This window comes from Schistocerca piceifrons, chromosome 1 (genome assembly GCF_021461385.2).
Source record: "Schistocerca piceifrons isolate TAMUIC-IGC-003096 chromosome 1, iqSchPice1.1, whole genome shotgun sequence".
Classification (NCBI taxonomy): domain Eukaryota; kingdom Metazoa; phylum Arthropoda; class Insecta; order Orthoptera; family Acrididae; genus Schistocerca; species Schistocerca piceifrons.
Genome location: NC_060138.1, coordinates 523,373,272 through 523,394,992, shown reverse-complemented (window position 1 = coordinate 523,394,992; position 21,721 = coordinate 523,373,272). Strand labels below are relative to the sequence as shown.

The 21,721-nt window shown below is 43.3% G+C and overlaps 1 long non-coding RNA gene across 1 annotated transcript in view; it reads right to left on the bottom strand.

Moving 5' to 3' along the window:
* LOC124794664 overlaps positions 1 to 19,655 on the bottom strand; it is a 212,831-nt gene extending 193,176 nt beyond the window's left edge. The window contains exons 1-2 of the long non-coding RNA XR_007016594.1: positions 19,466 to 19,655; positions 10,493 to 10,574 (exon numbers count right to left, since the gene is read on the bottom strand). This is a non-coding gene — a long non-coding RNA (uncharacterized LOC124794664). The remainder of the gene's footprint in view (positions 1 to 10,492; positions 10,575 to 19,465) is intronic.
* Positions 19,656 to 21,721: the final 2,066 nt, after the last annotated feature.

Sequence of the window (21,721 nt, the reverse complement as noted above, 5' to 3'; positions counted from 1 at the left end):
AATTCCTCTTTAAAAATAATTTTGTTCGTAACGGGAAACAAGCTGGCGCGTACTGTCGACATTGGGCGTCACATGAAAGACGTGATGAGCAATATTTTTTGTGTGTGTCGACGCCACCTACACATCGTAACGAGGAAATTTCAGATATCTGCCGAAATAGCAGAGAAATTGCCTGACGAATCTTAGGCGAGAAAATCTGATATTTATCTCTAAGTGTACTTCTGCATTTGTTGTTGTGTGAGTGGTATGTCCTGTGCAAAATCAGTACAATGACAGGTTGGAGAGGGAGGGAGGGAGGGAGGGAGGGAGGGTGAAAGGTATCTTTACAATTTATCTAAATATGGGGGTTAAAGTGTGGCCTCAATGCAACTATCGCGCAAACGGAATGCACTAGTATATGACGTACATCAGAGCTGGATGAAGCATGGAATGGAATTTTAGCAGTGAGAGCGTAAACAAAAACTCTGGCAAAAGAACATTTATCAGATCGGTAAATTTAATAGCGCACATGAACTTGTGTAGTGAGTAATATGGTGGTTGCTGTTGGCTGCAGTCTATTACGTCGCATATTTAATTAACCCTGTAATTTTGCATCGGAGTCCCCTGCAAGGTCTATGATCTATGGAAGAGGAATGGTCAAAGGATGGTTTAATCACGAACACTTACATTTACACGCACTTGACACACTAACAGGAAGGAAAAGAACTAAAAACCCTCAGCACAGCGCACGTGAGTAGCAAGAGGGACTGTTCCCTTGATTTTAACATGCGGGATAACTGAATAAAATTTCTAGTAAAGTGAAATGCTATAAAAATGAAGCATAATTAAGATTCACAATTAATTCAGATATTCTACAGCGGAAGATCACTGTGACCTTGGCACTGCGAACTTTCTCATTACATCACTATCACGTGGTCCTCAGAAACAAAGTGTGGACAAAGAAAGTTATCAAATGAGACGAAATGCACAAAATTCAGTCATAAAATCACGGAAATCATACCCAATATACATACTCTCGCCAAAGGGACAATAAACAAAATGAACTGAATCACAACAAACTCAACACGGCTCACGTATTTGATTAACAGTTCAATTGAACAATAGCCTACACCGTCCCTGGATTTTAACGCATTTAAGTCTCGCGAATTAGCAAGTAAAATTTGTCGCACACAACAATAAACTATTAAAGATGAAAGGAATCATTTACTTTGACTAACTTTGAAAAACTTACATAAAACACAACATTAACTTCTCATCGAAGAGAGAGACTTACCGCCAGTAGGTCTCACCCGACTCGTGTCCCACAGAACACTCCACGAGCATTCGCTCTCCAACCAAAGCCGCTCCCCGTACCTACAGAAGTGGCCAGAGAAACCCCTATTGTGGCGCTAACCTATACAAAAGGTTCTTCCAAGGCAAACAGAAACCTCTTTGCTACCTGGTACGTGTTTCCTACAGTTGGCTGTTCTAACACAGTGGCAGACTACTATACTCCCACGGATCTACACACTGAAATCCTTGCAAACACTCATTCATACATTCAACTCATCGGACAAAAAGAGGAAATAAAAGATACATTGAAATATGGTACTTAAATTATCAAACATGCATGTGGGGCTCCGACAAGTACCAATTACCTAATAAAATGTTAAAACGAAATACGGATCGTATACTGTGGCCACCACAAACACACTCAGCTGCTCAGTCTTTTCCCTTTCCTTCTTTACATCCAGGATAATAGACCATTTGCACCAACAATTCAGGTGCCACCGGCAAACAAATGAGGCTATGTGGCATGGCAAAATCATAGAGGCTCATGCAGAGACCCTTCAGGGAGGGAGGGGGAGGGGGAGAGGGAGGGGGAGGGGGAGGGGGAGAGGGAGAGGGAGGGGGAGAGAGAGAGAGAGAGCGAGAGAGAGAGAGAGAGAGAGAGATGATAAGAGTTTTTCTGCACATCGAAGCATGAAAATGAGGATTTTAAAAACTTAAGGACTAACACTGAGTCTAAAATCTGTATAAAGGTGGAGCAAAGTGAGTCTAATTCCAAGTGGTTAGAGTTGTCGAGTTCTGCCAGCGATTAATGAGCATAAAAGCAAGCTACCGCCCAGTATCCTTGGTGTTCTTTTAGTGTCGAACCTTAGAACAAAATCTGGGCTCAAATGTAATGACCTTTTTCGAGCAGAATAATCCCCTCCATGCCAATCAGCATGGATTCCTAAAATATCGATCATGTGGCTCCCAATTTTCGCATTTCTCAAATGGCATCCTGAAAGGCACTGATCAAGGCAGCCAGACAGACGCAACATTTGATGATTTATATTGAAACAGTATTACAGACACGCATATTCTCGAAAGTGCGACCGTGTGGGTGGCATCGAGAGAGACTTATGACTAGATTGGGGATTTCCTGGCTAGGATAGAGGATGTAACAAGTTTTCTCGCATGGAGAGTCATCGAAAGATGTAAAAGCAACTTCAAGTGTGGCGTAGTGAAGTCTGTTGGGGCTTTCAGGAGGACGGTGGTCCAAATCCCCGCACGAAATCCTCATTTAGATTTTCCTTGATTTTCTTAAAAGAATGAAGGCAAATACTTCATGATTTTTTCGGAAAGGGCTCGGTTGATTTCCGTCCCCAGACCGAGCTTGTCCATCGTCTCTAATAAGATCATTGTTGACACGCGTTAAACCCTGATCGTCCTTTCTCTCATTACAATGGGGAAGGGACACAGAGATAATCATCATCGTTATTATCATATTTCGACAAATTCAAAGCACGAATTGTTGCTTTTGAATCTTGCTCCTATCTAAAAATTTTCTATCACAGAACGATGTGGATGACGTATGCTACTTATTAATCACTAATCAGATTTCATGGATCATTCTGAAGCTTTTTCTGAGGGAGATGTTTAGGATGTCAGGCGCGTCCTAGGCACAAACTAATGATCGATCCACTACAGCGTTTGCTGAGATTCAAATGATAAAACTGCGACTTCTATGAAATGATAAAACGACAGAATAAGATTGTATGTCAACTTTCATTCTAAGCAGGTGTATCACTCGCTTCTGCTGTTATTTCCAATCATAATATGGCATTCATCGTTCCCCTACGACCAATCTTACCGCTGTGAAATGGAGGATACGAAAGTAATAACACCAGTGCAGTAACTGCGTAAGACGAAGTGGAACGTTCCTGATTCACTCTAAACTACGGTACAGATGCGCAGAGGTAAACAAAATTTCTGTAGTATTCAATAGCAATCAAAAATGAATGGTGCAGATTATATTTTCGTTGTTATTTTGAACCTTGCATGTATAAGAGTTCGGTGATCTACGGCCTTTGGTTAAAGGCACAAAACAATTCCCTGGTTCGGCAAAAGTGTTGTACATTCCTAACTTTTTTGTGCTACATAATGAGAATAATAAAGCTGCTCCCATAGTCCCGATAGTCAATGTCTTTGGACAGTGTCATCAAAATGTTCTGTGATCTCAGGCCTTCAATTAGCCCTGCGAGAAGATGAGTGTATGATCGTCTTGATGTACAAGATACACTACAATGTTTATTGGCTGGTCACGGGGATATACAGCGTCATAAAGTCTATAGAAAGGAGAAGCTTAAATCGGAAGAATAGGCACATTACGTCCCTTACAGACAATGAAAACAATAGCGAGCCAAGGCGGATGTATAGGAACGTGACGTATCTGCAGCGTAAAATCTTTTCTTCCCGAATAGTCCCGAGTTGCGGATGCCAGAGGTGAAGGAGAGACCGTTCGTTTAAAAGTATGAGAAACAAATTCACAAGCAATGGCTAAATTCTGAAAATAGGAGACCCTGCAGGAACAAGTGGTGGGAATAGGTATCAATTCTGTGTCACTTCCGGCTGTAGTTTTACATTTATACAACTGTAAATGTATGTAACATTTGGAGGAAACTACACAATAGGCACAGTGGCTCGGTTACAGTGTCCTCTAACATTGTTCTTGAAGTTCATGAGGCACTGCTACTACAGAACTTAAGTACAAATTGGAAATGGCATCCCGGGTGCACTTACAAAAGCTAGTGCATGTGTGATACAATGGTAAAATGCAAAACCCGTGTTCTTCAATACCTTCTTGGTATAGAAAACTAACCTGAAGTATGAACATAAACAAAATACATACGTGGTGAGTCGTCTAATACTCAACATACCTTTTACTTCGTGAATGCTTCATGATATTGAAACGAGATGTTCAGTGAGTAACAGTACATAGCCTACCGTCCGAGATTTTGCAGGAAGTACTTTTTTTGTGTAACGATATATATTTTTAAGGACATTGCTTTTGACAACGTGTATACAGTGATACAAAGCTTATTAAAGTTGACTTTGAACCTTTTTGGCAAAAATGTCCGAGAAATGTTGTAAAATTAAAAGAAAAAACGGCTAGAATCAGTTGGTGCGGTGTGAACAGGATGAAGGGGGTCTTTCGTGCCAGAACCAGTCACTGGTAATCACAGATTTTGACGAGTTTTAAGTTGCGAGGAATGTGTCAGAACTCTACATTACATTGAAAACGTTGTAAGCACTCAGATATTGATAGTAACAATCTGAGGGCGAAACATGAGAGCGCGATTCTAAGCATCGTTTGAGACGAGGTTTTCAGTAGGATTAGTTGCGAGCTCTGAGACAGAAGACGTGTCATGCTGCCTTCACGTCGGTGATGGCAAATCTTATCACACTTAAGGTGTGATTTCATTTATATGGACAGGAGAGATTTAGATGTCTTAACTACGCTTGAAGATGATTGTTAGTCCGATGATGGTCTGGTTTGTGGGGCGCCCAACTGCGCTGTTATCAGCGCGTGTACGGATTTCCAACCTTTGCTCAGCCCAATCTCGCCACTTTCATGAATGATGATGAAATTACGAGAATAACACAAGCATCTAGTCATCTCGAGGCAGGTGAAAATCCCTGACCCCGCCGGGAATCGAACCCGGGACCCCGTGCTCGGGAAGCGAGAACGCGACCGCGAGACCACGAACTGCGGACTTGTTAGTCCGAGTTTGCAGTAATCCCATGCGTTGCTTGTCAGTTAAAGAAGCCTCCTTATTCTCCAAAAAAATACGCTCTGGTTATTAAATGTTAATGTAACTTTGAAATTGAAATAATTTATCTGGCACGCAACCACTACTTATAATTACAAAATTATTGTCAGGCGTTTCGCCATTAGTCTATTAATACTTGTCAATATATTATTGGTCATGATGATTTCTGAAGTTTTTAAACATACATAATTTATGAAATCCCTTCTCACAAGTAATTTAGTAGTTAACAAGACCCAAACAAACTCCTTTTTATTAAAGTCTTCCTTAGAAACAATAAGCCTTAGCCGCTCCTGCTGCAAGCTGCATGGAAAAAGGCGGTCATCTAAAGAGGTGGTGCGAAACTTAGGGCCACTGACACCACGGCGCGTCACGTACTATCCAGTAAATTCCGTTGCACAAGTCAAATTCTGTATCACTTGTAAATTCTTACGCAAAAACGCAGACATCTTAGGTTTTCATTGCTATAGGTTCATGTGTTCCTGTAGATTTTCATATTCAAATGCCCGGTCAGATAACTTATCCAAACGTTAGTTTTAAGTTTTTCATGTAACGTTCAGTTGAGGGCTTAAATGACAGTGAAAATGACAGACAACACCCAGACAGTGTTATGCAGGTTAGATTCCATTACTGATAGCTCATGTTGCTTATCGAGAGCATTTTCACAGACGAACATAGGCTATATTTGTTGTAGGTACGTTACACATGAGTTGTGGGTAAGTTACAAAGTGTGTTGATGCCTTCATCAACACACTTTCCATGCGACGGACCCTAGTTTCTGAACAAATCGATGTTGAAGTTTTATGCGTACCCACAGCGTTAATCATATTTACGAACAAGTGCAAGTAGTGCAGCGGCTAGGGTCCATGACTGTCACGCTGACAGTATTGAACGCGCAGACAAAGTTGACACTCGGCTCGCTGGCTGATGGCAGCGGCTGTAAATGGGAAATGTCTTTGCAGTCGCTCCCATTAGCTACTACGCGGAGTGTCAACTTTGTTTTCGCATACAATACAGGTTCAAATCTAGCCCGTGCGCTCATTTATAGTTTCCATTGTGCAGCGTGTCATTACATAGTATATGTCATGGAAAATAAATTAAAAACAGTCTTTTTCGTTGTAGGAATGTCATTAATAAATCAATCATTACAGCAATTTTTTCAAGTGTATTTCGTTTGTTACAGAAAAGATTACAGAATCGCCTTCCTCGCTGTCTCTTACGTCGCTTGCTGTGCTAAAACAGAAATCCGGGCGGTGTTTGTCGCAGAAGTAACCTAAACACAAATTCGTAGTCACCATGCATATTTAATGAAAGTTACTCCCTTGCTGGTACACGGATTTTCCAAAAGCGATACCGGAAAACACAGTTCGTAAACTTAGATTAAAAATGATTCTTCTTTCTTCGGTCAACAGCAGGGGCGCTAAACTAATGGAGAATTAAAGACGTATTTTATGGAATCTTCCCTCGCAGCGATTTCTCTATTAGTTTTTAGCAAGTTAGGAACATTTTGAATATTTTCGTGAAAGTTTTAAGCTGCCTGCAAAAATGAACATCACGGGATTGGTGAAGGGATATTAGGGCGAGAGAAATTTTGCTATGCTGGTGTTTTATTTCCTTTTATCTACAAAGATTTGATCGTATGGTGCCTGATCAGTCTGCCCTCCCCACCAATCAAGCGAATGTTATCCAAATATTTTGCATATTAACTACGAACCACAAACTGAATAGAAATCTCAAGAAAGTTTCCTGTATTACAGCGAAAATGACTATTTTTGAACGATTTTTCATGACATACCATTTAATGATATTCTGTTCGATGAAACTGGAAAAAAGGTATGCGAGTAACATTTGAATTAGTGTCTTCAGCATGATAGCCACTGCAGTATTTTCGCTTAGTTGTAACTATGACTGACGTTATACATATAACAGGTACACACAAAATTTCAACATCGATTTTCTCGGAAACTAGGGGCGTCGTACGAAAACCGCTAGCCAGATACTCAGCACGGGTACCTCTACAACGTAACTGAGACTCATCAAAATCCATGATCAGCAGGTCTGATGATCCCCCTGTAAGGCAAAACGCATTTCCTATTGGCCCTACTTCGTAGGCAGAACGTCAGTTACGATTTGCGTAAGGTAAACAAAGGGTTTAGGAAAGCTACTTCAAATGTGTGTACGTATACGTATTCAAGTGAACAGCTTTTGTGGAAACCAACAAAGAGTCGAAAGATTTGATGCGACGACAGAGACGTACTTGGTGGTCGTTACAGTGCGATAGTCGATTCTAGCCGCATTGCGTTTCACTTTCAGAACACTTCTCGGATGAAAGTCAAGTCTGTGGCGCAAGCCCGCGACCGAGTTGTCTTTCTTTGACGCGACACTACAAAGGAGGGAGCGGTCCATCAGCCCAGGCGCCTTTCACACAATGAAAAAAATCCGCGGCCCAAATTTAATAGCTGGGTGAACGGGGCTGGGGCCGTCCTGGTGCTACCGAAACAAGGGAAAATTCCCATGCCTATCCGGCACCTCCAGGGCTAGAGTGTAGCGCTTCACCCGTTAGACCACCGCGGATGCTACTTCTGAAAGTTTCAACGCCAGCATTAACGAGATTTATGTCATTGGACTCATCTTTTCAAGAGCCTTCGTCCTCTGTTAAAAAAGTATTTAGTTCCATTAAAAAAAATACATACGTCAGTATGTAGATTGATACAACAGTTGAGAAGGTTAAACAAAGCGTAAGTGTGTGTGTCCTCTGCATTATGTCATTTGCCGATAACCTCGATGCGACTCCTTGAACCGTTCACGAAATGAAACAGGTTTACATTGACATATTCTGAATGTAAGGACATAATTTAATGACGAAAGTCAAGCTATCCGGAAAGAAAAAGTTCTTTGATGCCATTGCGACTGAAATTATGTCAGAGCATAGCGCAGACTACGCGCAAGTCATTGCTTTAAGAAATGAAATGATCGTATGGCATTGTTGGCCGGGAGGCCCCATTCACGGAAGTTCGGCCGCTGTATTGCAAGTTCTTTTAGTTGACGCCACATCGGCGACTTGCGCGTCAGTGATGATGAAAATGATGATGGACACACGACATCCAGTCCCCTGCCGGGAATCGAATCCGGCGATAACGCTACCGCTACGCTACGGAGGCGGACATTGCTTTAAGAGAAAGTAGTGCACACAACAGCAGCGTCCAGCACAGCTTAATTGTTAACCACATACGTATACAATTTAGTGAAAATACACTGGCGAGAGTGAAGAAACTATACAAAATTCCCAAATTTGTGTTTCCCTTTCATTTTCTGTCACTTCGCTTGATGCACCAAAGAAAATAAATGTTTTGAAGCCGAGTCTTAAAAATTCAAAGATACTTTGTCTTCAGTATGTGCTGTACAAAAGGCAGTATGAAGTTCTCACTAGAACTTATGAAAGCAATGTTCCGTTTCTCAGTTTTTCACGACTGCAACCTTCAATAAAAGATTCTACACACCTAAGTCCCATTACATGTGAATCAAAATTCAACAACCAGGTATCTCCATCAGAGCTATATCTATGATGATCGAAAGTTTGTGGTTTTACGTATAATTTATAGAGGTTAAGGTAAGTAGAACATCTTTGTTACATGTAACAGCGCCATTACCCGTTACTTCGACAGTAACTACCTATCTGGTGACAAACACTGCAACATTTATCGCAAATTGTGTTGTATTACTGTAGGCTGCTATGTACAACTGAGCGGGTGATGAAGACAAAACCAACGATTCCTGAGATAGAGGAAGGAACGGAGAAATAAAGCCCTAAATTGGCCCGCCGGCCGGAGTGGTCGAGCGGTTCTAGGCGTTACAGTCTGGAGCTGCGCGACCGCTACGGTCGCAGGTTCGAATCCTGCCTCGGGCATGGATGTGTGTGTTGTCCTTGGGTTAGTTAAGTTTAAGTAGTTCTAAGTTCTAGGGGACTGATGACCTCAGCAGTTATGTCCCATAGTTCTCAGAGCCTAATTTGGCCCATTCTTCGGAGAGATCAATAGAATGCTACGGAAACATTGCATCTAATGTATTTCACTACCGTGAAAACAGATGAAAAGTCTACTTTGCAATGTTAAAAACGATCGAGATTTCCGAAAGCCTGATGTGTACTGCCTTCCATGCGTTATTCATGGTAAGTCTTACGCGGAGCAGATTGTTAGCAGATGTGCAAGGAGTATCACGGACACACGAAGCTGAAACAACCAAGCGAATCAGCTGTCGGCGAACGCTGCCTCCAGTAAAATCACGAACTGAAATAGGCGAGACCAGTATCGCAGTGTTAACAACCATCTGGGACAGTATAATTAATGAGTTTATAGAAATGAAGACGTCGGAAAATCTAATTAATTACAACGGAGGTTTTAACTGGAGCAAGGCGTAGGACCCGACACTATTTATTGACAACTCGCCTGCTGCGTCATCAATCAGAGCTGGAAAATGGTAAAAAAACTGGCTCTGAAAAAAAGAAAACAGAGAAATGAGCATCAAAGGGCGTAGAGGGCGCCGGGAGTCGAACTATGCTGTAATAGAAGCGCAGCACCAACAGTACTTCACAGTCCACTATGGTGGTAGTGGCATAGCTCACAGCCTTTGACGGTGACTGGACGTTGTGTAGAGGAGTGGAAACAACTGTGATGAAGGCCCGGAAACACTATAATTATCTAAAATTTCTTTTCGGGATTCACAATTACGGATGTGATACCCATTTTCAAAACATGGCAGACTACCGACGTAACACGTACAAAACTGCTAACGCTTAAACCCAGCTACATCCTCCACCCGAAGGTCGATGTTTATATGCTGTGAAAAATTATCAAAAATGCACCACGTCGATGGCCGTCTATGTGGCGGTAGGATGCTATCTCGATCCGTGTAGTCTCCGGTTCCACGGCTAGCCTCTATCGCTTACTGAATGCTACTTAACCAGCCAGAAGATGCTTAGCCGGCCGCGGTGGTCTAGCGGTTCTAGGCGCCCAGTCCCGAACCGCGCGAATGCTACGGTCGCAGGTTCGAATCCTGCCTCGGGCATGGATGTGTGTGATGTCCTTAGGTTAGTTAGGTTTAAGTAGTTCTAAGTTCTAGGGGACTGATGACCACAGTAGTTGAGCCCCATAGTGCTCAGAGCCATTTGAACCATTTGAAGATGCTTAACCGAGATCGCAGACCGTGGAATATTGTACTGGCCACGTTATTCTACTCTGCAAGTGTAATCACAAATACATGTACGTAACAGTTTATTGTTGGCGAACTGCATGCAGTAAACTACTTTTGTATGACAGTAATTCTCATTCTCTTCTACCTCGTATCTTGGAAATTAACATCGAACAGTCTTTTAGTAACCGTACATGATTTACACGTGAGATAAGAATTACTGTACTTACGTTCGCCGACAGTGTAGAGCTGGTCAGTGACTCCTTACTGACGTAAAGCCATCGTATATCGGTTGAACGTCGAAAACGGGTCCTGTTAACAAAAGGAAACAAATATGTTCAACGTGGAGCGTTATTACACATTTGGGATATTTCAAGTACATCAATTAATACCAGAGGCTCTGAATAGCGCGGATCGGCTCCACGCAACAACAGCTCTTTTGTTGTATGCTGTAGAGAGGCGAAAAATTGTTTTCCTTCGAAGCTCGAGACAATTTCACGCGAAGTTTGGCACGCTGTTGCTGTAATCGAGTTTGCCACCCAAGCATGAAATTATTAATGTTCATCGACCTGGTCCAGGACCCACGCGCCAGTGGGGAACTAATTACGTGCCAAAATCTGATCGCAGCGCTAAAACTAACTTCGCCCTCAACCTAAGACCGTCCACAAGTGTCGCACATGCGGGGTTCTTGAGAGCAGATGTTAGAGAGAAGTTGGCGATTCGCCGTGTAATTAAAATTAGATGTTGTATGCCCCAAATAAAATTCCGGATGTAGAGGTATAACAAGAACGGGTGAGGTATGAAGTCCTTCGTAGTTAACAGAATATGGGATTAGATAACCTGAAGTGATAATATATACTGCGGTGGGCAGTTGTGGTGGAAGTGCGTTGATACAAGGCACAGCAGCCTTCCAGGTAAGTGGAAGTGGTAGATTATTGGCTAAAATAAAAGAACTGAAGCATAAAATCGTGAAACAAAAAAATCACGATCACTTAAATCATATCAATAGAATTTCCTCATTTCTACAATTGAAACCAAACAGAAGCAGCAGCTTCAGCACCACTAATACACATGCTGTTTCCCTTGCTGACTTAGGCATTTGGTCTCATTAACACGGCAAAAACCGGCAGGGAAGAAATTCATTGGAAAAACGGGGAATTTCCAGGAAGTATGATACCCGTAACACTAAATAGCTGTTGAAAATTTAACTATTCCAGGTAAGAAAAGGGGAGCAGGGGACTAAGTTACTGAGCAGCTGCACAGATGTATTTCAACAACAGCAATAGTCACTTCATAAAGCAATCGGAACTGCAGACACTAATTACAAAGCACTCAATCTGGCAAAAATTTCCAGAACACAATGTCTATACTAGTAGCAATAGACCCAAGAATTAAAGGTTTGATTTAAAAAAAGCTGCATAGGATACGTGCGATAACCTCAGCCGAATCGTTTCGATGTGCAGGAATGGGATAACTGGTTGATGCACGCAGAAACTGAGGCATTTGTCACAGCGATACAATATCGGGTCACTGAATAGAGAGCTACCTGAAGTATATCCTGAATGAGCAAGAGGTGTATGATATCTGTAGAAAATAAGGGGATATCACACATTACATCTGGATGTAAAATTTATGCAATCACTGAATAAGAATCGACAAAACAATCCGATTCAACCGATCTGCCATCACAACAATTAAAGACGCTCAGACAACTCTGCGCCCAACGCTCATAACTTTCTAATCGTCTGCAACGGGAAGATGCCAAATATAGGGATTTGGAAGATGAGATTCATACAGTGTTGATACCTAAATCTGCGTACATAGTCATTGTGGCAATATCAGACATCGACGTTACCCGAAAGCGGACTGTGGAGAGCTTACAGGACCAAAAACTGCTTTCTTCACTCTCTTAGCGAATGCAAAAGACAATTCTGTTGAACGTCTGCAGAATAGTTTGTTGGAGAATAGTCTTAACATATTGGTAACTTACTGTTTAAACCGTTATCGTTATATCAGTACCATTTAAATGTGAACCAATATTTAACAACAACAATAATAATGAGGAAAAATATTCTATAAATTAGATCAGGTACTTAGTTCATACCATACATTCATAGCGACGAGGATCTCGTGAATGCGGAATACGTCAGACAAACGAAATGCAGGTTAGACCTAACGTAACTTAAACTGATAAACTGAAATGCAATGTTGATTCTACAGGTCATAATCGAAGTGCATCTCAGCGATGTCGAACAAGTCAAAAAGTAGAATTAGTTATATTTTGTAATTAATACAGCTGTGGAAAACATCTCAGTATATACCTATGAAAGAGAATAAGGTAATTTCAATGCCATTACAGCAAAGCTTGGTGAACAAAAAAGTTTACAATATGAAAAGCGCCTAGGTGAGGTACGCATTTCCTCCGCTTGTCATTTCTTCCAGGAGTGCTAATCTCGTAAGGTATGCAGGAGAAATCAGTGAAGTTTGGAAGGTAGGAGAAGAGAGAGCTGCGGATGTAACACTGTGGATGCGGGTCTCGAGCGATGCTTGGTCGGTCACTCGGTAGTGAACTGGCTCGCGATACGCATAGGTGCCACGTTCGAATTTCGGTGCAACACAGTTTTAATCTGCCAGGAAATTTTAAACTTGTGCTGTTCTTAATATATGCCGATGTAGAGTGTTATATAGACTTACCTCCTGTACTGTAACATCCGTACGGTGCGGCGTGGAAGGGGCAGAAGAATGATCGTCACCATGATAGTAACTAAAAGGAAAGTTACTTTCTTGAAGCATAGAAAAAAGATTCTAACAATGTTAGAAGTGAATTGCTGCTATACAGCGACTAAATTTTCACCGCCTCAGATTGAGATATTGGGGCGTCTAATACGGATCTAGGGTAACATATTTTTTCTTTTTTCGATAGTGATTGTGGTGTCACCGCCAGACACCATACGTGCTAGGTGGTAGCCTTTAAATCGGCCGCCGTCCGTTAGTATACGTCGGACCCGCGTGTCGCCACTGTCAGTGATTGCAGACCGAGCGCCACCACACGGCAGGTCTAGTGAGACTTCCTAGCACTCGCCCCAGTTGTACAGCCGACGTTAATAGCAATGGTTCACTGACAAATACGCTCTCATTTGCCGAGACGATATTTAGCATAGCCTTCAGCTACGTCATTTGCTACGACCTAGCAAGGCGCCATTATCAATAGATATTTAACTTGTGATGCCTGTACCGTCAGACCGATGTACACCACTTATGGATTAAAGTTAAGTATTACATCAACTACGTACTTTATTTGCTACTATTAATTCCCTTAACTGTTCCAGACCTCGCGCCAGCCTGCGTGAGCTTAAGCGCGTGCCTTTCGGCTTCCTCTGATAGTGACTTGGCTGTCTTGCCAAGTCACAACAGTGACGCGTGGCTGGATGATCGACTGGCCACCGATATAAACATTAGGAATAAAAATTTTGCGCAAATTTTCGCTAAATCAACAGAATGCGCCCACTAGCAGGTACTGTCCTAGCATGATACGCAGAGAAACCTGCAGTAATTCAAGGAGCGTTTTAGATTGAGTTAAAATCAGCCGTTTCTTGTGAGGAAGTGAGGAAGCATTTTCAGATACATTTGTGGTCTCAGTTTTGCAAAGACCGACCTATTTCTCATCAGCTACTTCAAATAAGAATCTTACGTAAGATTTGTTGGCGCCGTGAGCTACTTATGCTGGAGTTAGATTCCCAGAGTCCACTACGTCTTTTTTTTTTTTTTTTTTTTTTTTTTTTCCTTTATTGAATTTCAATTCCCCCCGAAGGGGGCGGGCTGGCAGCAGCTTAGGACGCCGCTCTGCAGCCTACAGGTTTTCTGACAAAGAGCAGGAGAATAAATAATAATAAAAAACAGGCGATAAAATCGGGGACTCATTGAGTAACAAGGTGAAAAGAAAATGGGGAAATGAAAACAAACAACAGAGGGATGATGAAGCGAATAAAAATACATACGGAGCAGACAGGGGAAACAATAGACAATTAAAAAAAACACGGCGACAGTCTGGATTCCTACGTCCTTGACACGCATCAATTTTTGCCATGCGCCCGCCGTTTTTTGCAGTGAGAACAATATCAAAGTGAGTGATAGATCTAAAGTATTGTTAAACAGTGACGCGACACCAAAACATCTGAAAGGCATGCCAATTCAAGTCGAGTCCACAGATGCGACCATCATCACTCGGAGCATGCCTACCTGACGAAGAAACTAACGCCAGATGTCAAAGTACAATGTATACAGTGTCCGCCCGCTTAGCAGAGGCCGCCACGGTAGCTCACCGTGTTCGGTCAGAGGGTTAGCTACCCTCTGTAATAAAAAAACACTGAGTGAATGGATCAACAAAGAACTTCAACGGCTGTCATGAGACGTCCGACCCGAACAAATGCAATGAACAAAATGAGATTATAAAAAAAAGAAAAAATGGTAACGTGCTTGCCTCCCAAGCCGCGGGCCCGGGTTCGATCCCCGGCCGGGTTGGAGATTTTCTTCGCTCGTGGACTGATTGTTGTGTTGTCCTCATCATTTCATCCTCATCACCGGCGCGCGGGTCGGCCTTGTGGCGTCGACTGTAGTAAGACTCGCACCCGCCCGTCGAACTTCCCCGGTTGGGGCCTTCCGGCCAGCATTGCCATGCGATCATTTCATTTTGTATAAAGTCATAGACTCCAACCTCGCTGTGTGTGTGGCAACATACACGCCCGCGAATCTCGTCGGTAAAACCTCAGAAATTTTAGCGTTCAGAAGCTAAGGTTAAAGGTATGTATTTTCTAGCGAATCTGGTGTTAGCGCAATAAAATTGAAGCGGCCCGCCGGAGACGGCATCGCCAACAGTGTTCCGTTTGGTTTCTTAAAACCGAACATGAGAGCGATACAAAAACTGGAAGTGGGACGGTAGTAGGGATCTAACCCGAGCCAACGCCTGAGCAGTCTCGCGCGCTATCATCTACGCTATGAGAACAACTGACAGTAATAGTATGTGGCGGGCTGCTTGAATTTACGCGCGCAAAGGCCTGATTGGTTAAGTTCAATGCTCATTAATTCGGAAACGGGGCAACATAGATTTTTTTCCAGCAATTATCTGTCAGCATAAGCTTTCCACACTGTTTCTGGGCACCCTGTATTGTGTACATCTGTATCAAATGACGTGTATCGAACTTCTATATTTCCTTTTTGAGTCATCGGTCTTCTGGCCGGTTTGATGCAGCCAACCTTCTCATCTCTCAGTAGCAATTACAACCTACGTCCTCAAATACCTGCTGGACGTATTCCAGTCTATCTTCCTCTACCGTTTTTACCCTCTCGAGCTCCCTCTAGTACGATGGAAATTACCCCTGATCTCTCATCACATGTCCTGTCATCTTGTCCCTTCTTCTGCTCAGAGTTTTCCATATATTCCTTTTCTCGACGATTCTGTGGAGAAACTCCTCATTCTTTACCTTATCGGTCCACCTAATTTTCAACATTCCTCTGCAGCACCACATCTTTACTCCCTTCTGCCAGTCGCGGTGGCCGAGTGGTTCTAGGCGTAACAGTCTGGAACCGCGCGACTGCTACGGTCTCAGGTCCGAATCCTGCCTCGGGCAAGGCTGTGTGTGATGTCCTTAGGTTAGTTAGGTTTAAGTGGTTCTAAGTTCTAGGGGACTGATGACCTCAGAAGTTGAATCCCATAGTGCTCAGAGCCATTTGAACCATTTTTTTACTCCCTTCTGTTCCGGTTGCCCCGCAGTCCATGTTTCTCCACCAGATAATGCTGTGCTCCAGACGTACAGTCTCAGAAATTACTTCTTCGAATTAAGGCCCATGTTTGACACTAGTGTATTTCTGTTGGCGATCTTTACGATATCAAATTGATGGGGATCTCTTTGGTATACAGCTTCACGGGCTGCAGCTGTCAGACGCTAAACAAACACCTTACGTTATATTAGACGCTATCAGAGTACATCAGGACCATCATGAAGTGATTTAAGTAAACCAAGGGAAGGGTACTGATATCTGGGTGTCGCTGTTGAATACGCTTGCAATGACTAACCACATCACTAAGCAACCTGGTTCAGTGAGAGGTGCATTGCTCTACCGTAGACAGCAAAGAAAGTGGGGCAGTGGGGTTAAACTATGCACAAAATCTGAATAAATGATGATCAGAAAATGGCAACGAGCTCCAGCAGGGTTCAACAGACAGAAGAATACAGTGGGAAAATGGAATAAAGAGCAGACGAGTTTTAAAAACTCTTGTTCACAAGACAGTGAAGAACGGAAATATTCATCGTATCTCCAATTCGTTTGAAGCCAGCATCATAAATATTAACAATGACTCGGTTTATGCTTGGAAAATCTATTTCTTGGATTACTTCGCCAGCTGCCACTTTTCAGTAACATTGAGCAGAAAAGAAAGTTCATTGTTCGTCGTCGTGTGTTATCGCAAAGAACAATCACCACTCGACTTGAAACCGGAAAATCTAATAGTTTTATCAGAGCGTGCGCCAACTGCTATGGCTCCAGCACGTCTTTTGCTTAGCGCATGGAAGAGACGCTGAAATCTGACTGCCAGCAGTTTTGCCCCGATTTATTTGCAAATGAGATCTCCGACTCTAATCTGCCGTGCAGTCACCAGTCTATCGAAACGTGGATGCAAATGTCATCAGGAGCAGCCGAAGCGTGCACTGAGATGAACAAGGCACAAATATTGCGTCATTTATTCGAGTGCCGTTACGAGGCACCTTGATGAGTTTCGTAATTCCGTGCTGTCACATTTTTATATAATTTGAACTCAAGATAAAAGAAATCACAAAGGTGCTGATTTACAGGTAACGTCTGTTATTTATTCTGTCATAAAAGAGGATAATTACAGTTTTCAGAAGATTATTTTGTCTAAAATGCCCCAACATTATAGAGATATTAAAGGGATGCCCTTACAGAATATTGGCATACACATCGGCGATTTTAGCACTTTACGACTTCAGCAACAGTTTCATTTTTTTTTTTTTTTACTACCTTGAAGTTCATGAAATGGGAAAAATGTTTTCCCAGCGTCACACAGTTGAATGTGCTTTGGACTCACATTTAAATGAGTATCGCATTTGGAATGATCTTCTCATGTCTAGTACCCCACCTACACGGAAGGGGCGAAAAAGTGTTCCTTCACGAGTTGATATACTGTTAACGCAGTTTTTTTTCTCTCTCTTTCCAGTAATTAACGGCACGGCGATGTAATTGAAACACGCACAAACAAGAGAAACTATGGAAAACATTAATTCGGATGACCTGGTCCCTGTAAGGAACCAAAAGTGTCAAGTACTATCCCACGTTTCTCGGCATCCCTGAGTGTTGAAGTAGTTGAGGATGCAGTAGGTATCTGCGTCGGCTTTGCCACAGGAATATTCCACTGCTCACTGGGAAATGCTTGAAAATAAATGATCGGATACAGTTGCTAACTGCTCCTTTCGGTCAGACTCATAGTGACGACTGGCACAACACTAAAATTAAGCCTTGCGTCAGATGTACGTGGCAATTAGCGAGTAGTCAAACGGTTAAACGAGCAATAAATTGCTGGAGAGAGAACACGTGCAAGCAGAGGCCAGCATTCTCGGAATCACGTGCAACAGCGGAAACGTCTGAAACGGAGCGACACAGCTTCAGTCTCTGGATCTCTCATGCTAACCTCGGGTCGCAGTGGCAATTCATCACCATCAGTAACAGTGCCAACACAATCACAGTGGACGTAACACGTAGCATCTAGGGTACTATCACATTATTTAATTCAGGGGTTATATAGACTAATGGTGACACGTACACACTTGCTACTGCGTGCGACGGCGACTAGCATTAGGGCACAAACTCACCAGTGTCCAGATACGGTAACGTAACTATCTATAGCATCCTGTGAAATGTAATATAAACTGATGATTTCAACGAGACCGGTGGTTTGAAGGTGTCGAAAAACAGTTGGTTTTATCCTGGGGAAGACAAATACTGGAAGTCATAATCATTGGTGTGAACCCTTGTAACACGTCTATACCCTGCAAATTACCGTCAAGTGTGTGGTAGGGGATACCTTTTATTGAACCATATAGGAAGATCTTTTCCGGAACCATAGATGGCTGGAGAGTGCCCAGAATGCAGCAATCTATTATTAAATTAATTTCAGCTTCGCTGGCTCTATTAGAGGATGGGTAGGGGCGGGGATGGAGAAAATTTGTAGAGGCTGTCCGAAAGAGCAATTTTTTGAATCCACTGATCATGTTTCTCACGGGATATTTGCTGCATTCATGTAAGACTCTGAATTTCAAATTTTACAGCATTTCTGTTACACACCTCAAAAAAGCACTAGTCACTCGGCACGTCTTCAGTGTTGTATCTGGAATATTCAGTGTTTTTGTTGTTCGAATCATATACTCGAAACGACCGCTCGTGGAAACACCTGATCGACCTAGACTTGTCTTCATTTAAGCGTTTTTTTTACTATTAACAGAGTACTGAGAAGAAATCGCTGCAAAAGTGCTTGCCCCGAACAGAGAAGTTACCGCACGGAAACGCAATATTTATGCTATTGACGGTCGTGCAGTACTCAGTAATTTATATACTGCTCAGCACATAAACACAGAACTGATCATTACAATAGCAGAAAGTTGTAACAACATTAGCAATATTTGTAGTTTATAACGGCAGCGAAACCGTAACATTTATGCTGAATAATAGACTTGGATCTGAAAAGGCAAATTTAAGCATAACAAACGTAATCCATGACGATCCCGCACAAGTATGTGAATGACGCATACTGAATCAAAATCTATTTCGTACTTAAGGTCTCTCAACACGAAGCCCAAATCAGTGTTGGCTCGAGCAGCTTTTGTACTGTCCACTGCATCTCGAACATAAATGTCTTCGTTTTATTGAGGAAGGCAGACTTCGTGATACAATCCAATATAGTTTCGTGTTTAGCCTCGCAGTAAAATAGATGTAATCACGGAGAAACAATGTCACGGAGGTCTTAAATTATAACTAACAAATTGATGGCATAAACAATAATTGTCGACGAACTTGAATTTTCCACAACGGAACGAACACTTACATTCACATTAGCTCTTGTAGACAAACAGCGAATTGTCGCTTGTTTACAAACAGTGGTTATGATGAAAAACAACGGGAGTATTAACCCTTACCGTTGTTTTATGCGTTCACTGAATGCAGGAAAGAGAAACAGTTAAAGTGCAGCTGGGCACGAGCCTCGCAGGTGATGCTGGTGGGCGCCTTCAGCAGCCAGACAGCATTTCACTCTCGGAGAAGACGCGGCGTCGCGGAAGCGCTGGGACTCGGCCGAGTAAACACAACACAGCAACCACGCCTGCGGAGGCCGAGACGCGACTGAACTCGGATCGCGCGCCAGCTGGTGACCCCTAGCGGAGTCGCGTGACGTCACGGGTGGTGGGGGAGCCTTGCACCCTGGAGGGGGCAGCGTGTCAGGCCGGAGGCCCGGCGCTTCCGACGGGCCCAGCTCAGCTCAGCCGTGCGAGCAGGGGCGGGCCGACGCGGTTTGCGTCCTCACGTGTCCCTCCCGCCTGCGGCTCAGTCGCGCTTCGCCCGTTCTCAAAGCGAAGCGGATACAATCGCACTCGCAGAGGGACAACCACTCAGTGACTCACCGATTTTGCCCGTACTTCGCACGATTGTCCCACACATACTTAGATGTAGAATCGCTAAGCTGTTCGAAGCGTTGTACCCAGTCACTCATTGGACAGTCTGGTGTGGCAATGGAAGACTGCAAAAGCAAAGACAAAGTTTTAAATTTCACATTTACGAAATCATTCAGGGGGGCAGGATCGTGCAAACATACCGTCGTTTGACATTCGTACAGACTCCCGTACGGAGGCATCACTGGCGTAGAGTACCAGTGGAAGGAGTTGTAAACAAATGAGTCGCCAGGCGCGGATGGAATCTCAAGTCAGTTTCACAGGGAGTATTCTACGACACTGGCCCTTTACTTAGATTGCATTTATCGTTAATATCTCCCACAGCGCGAAGTCCCGAACGACTGGAGAAACGAGTAGGTGATTCCTGTATATAACAAAGATAAATGAATGGACCCGTAAAACTACAAATTCCCTTAACACAGTTTCCTGCAGAATTCTAGGACATATTCTCAGTTCGAATATAGCAAATATCCGTGAGACGGGAAAACTTTTGTTCACGAACCAGCACTGAGTATGGAAGCATCGCTCGCGCAAGGAAGCATCGCTCGCGCAAGGAAGCATCGCTCGCGCAAGGAAGCATCGCTCGCGCAAGGAAGCATCGCTCGCGCAAGGAAGCATCGCTCGCGCAAGGAAGCATCGCTCGCGCAAGGAAGCATCGCTCGCGCAAGGAAGCATCGCTCGCGCAAGGAAGCATCGCTCGCGCAAGGAAGCATCGCTCGCGCAAGGAAGCATCGCTCGCGCAAGGAAGCATCGCTCGCGCAAGGAAGCATCGCTCGCGCAAGGAAGCATCGCTCGTGCAAAACTCAGCTTGCTCTTTTCTCACACAATAACCTGCCAACCATGGATGAAGTGCATCAGGCAGATTCCGTACACCTATATTTCCGGAAAGCATTGGCTTGGTGTCCCACTGCAAATTTAACGAATGTAGGAGCATATGGAATTGGTTCCCAGATATGTTAGCGGATCGAAGACTTAAGTAGGGCTGAAAGAACCCAGTAGTTTTATTCGAAGGCGAATGTTCATCAGAGACATGGGTATCGTCATGAGTGCGCCAGGGCAGTGTTATAGGTCTGCATTTATTCCCTATATACGTAAATGATCTAGAGGACAGGTTGAGCACCAACCTGCGACTATTTGCTGATAACGCTGTAGTGTACGGGAAGGTGTCGTCGTCGAGTGAGTGTAGGAGGATATAGGATCATTTGGGCAGAATTTCTAGTTGGAGTGATGAATCACAGCTTGCTATGAATCTAAAAAACTTAGTCTAAGTTAATGCAGAGGAGTAGGAAAAAGAAAGTTCGACTGCAGGACTGCTAGTGTGCTGCTTGATACAATCGCGCCTATTAGAGACCTAGGCGTAACGATGCAAATCGATTTGAATTTGAATTGGAAGGAGCACTTAATGACGGTAGGAGGGAAGGCGAATGGTCGACTTCGGTTTAGGGGAGAATTTTAGGAAAGTGTGATTCACCTTTAAAGGAGACCGCATATAGAAAACTAGTGTGATTCTCTCTTGACTCTCTACAAGTCTGATTAAAGAAAAATATTGAAGCAATGCAGAGGGAGGGGCGGGGAGGGGGGGGGAGGAGGGCTCCTAGATGTGTTACCGGTACGTTCGATCAACACGCGTATATTATGGAGATGCTGTGTGAACTCAAATCGGAATCTCTGGAGGGCAAAATGACGTTCTTTTCGAGAAACGTTACTCAGAAAATTTAGAAAAGCGCG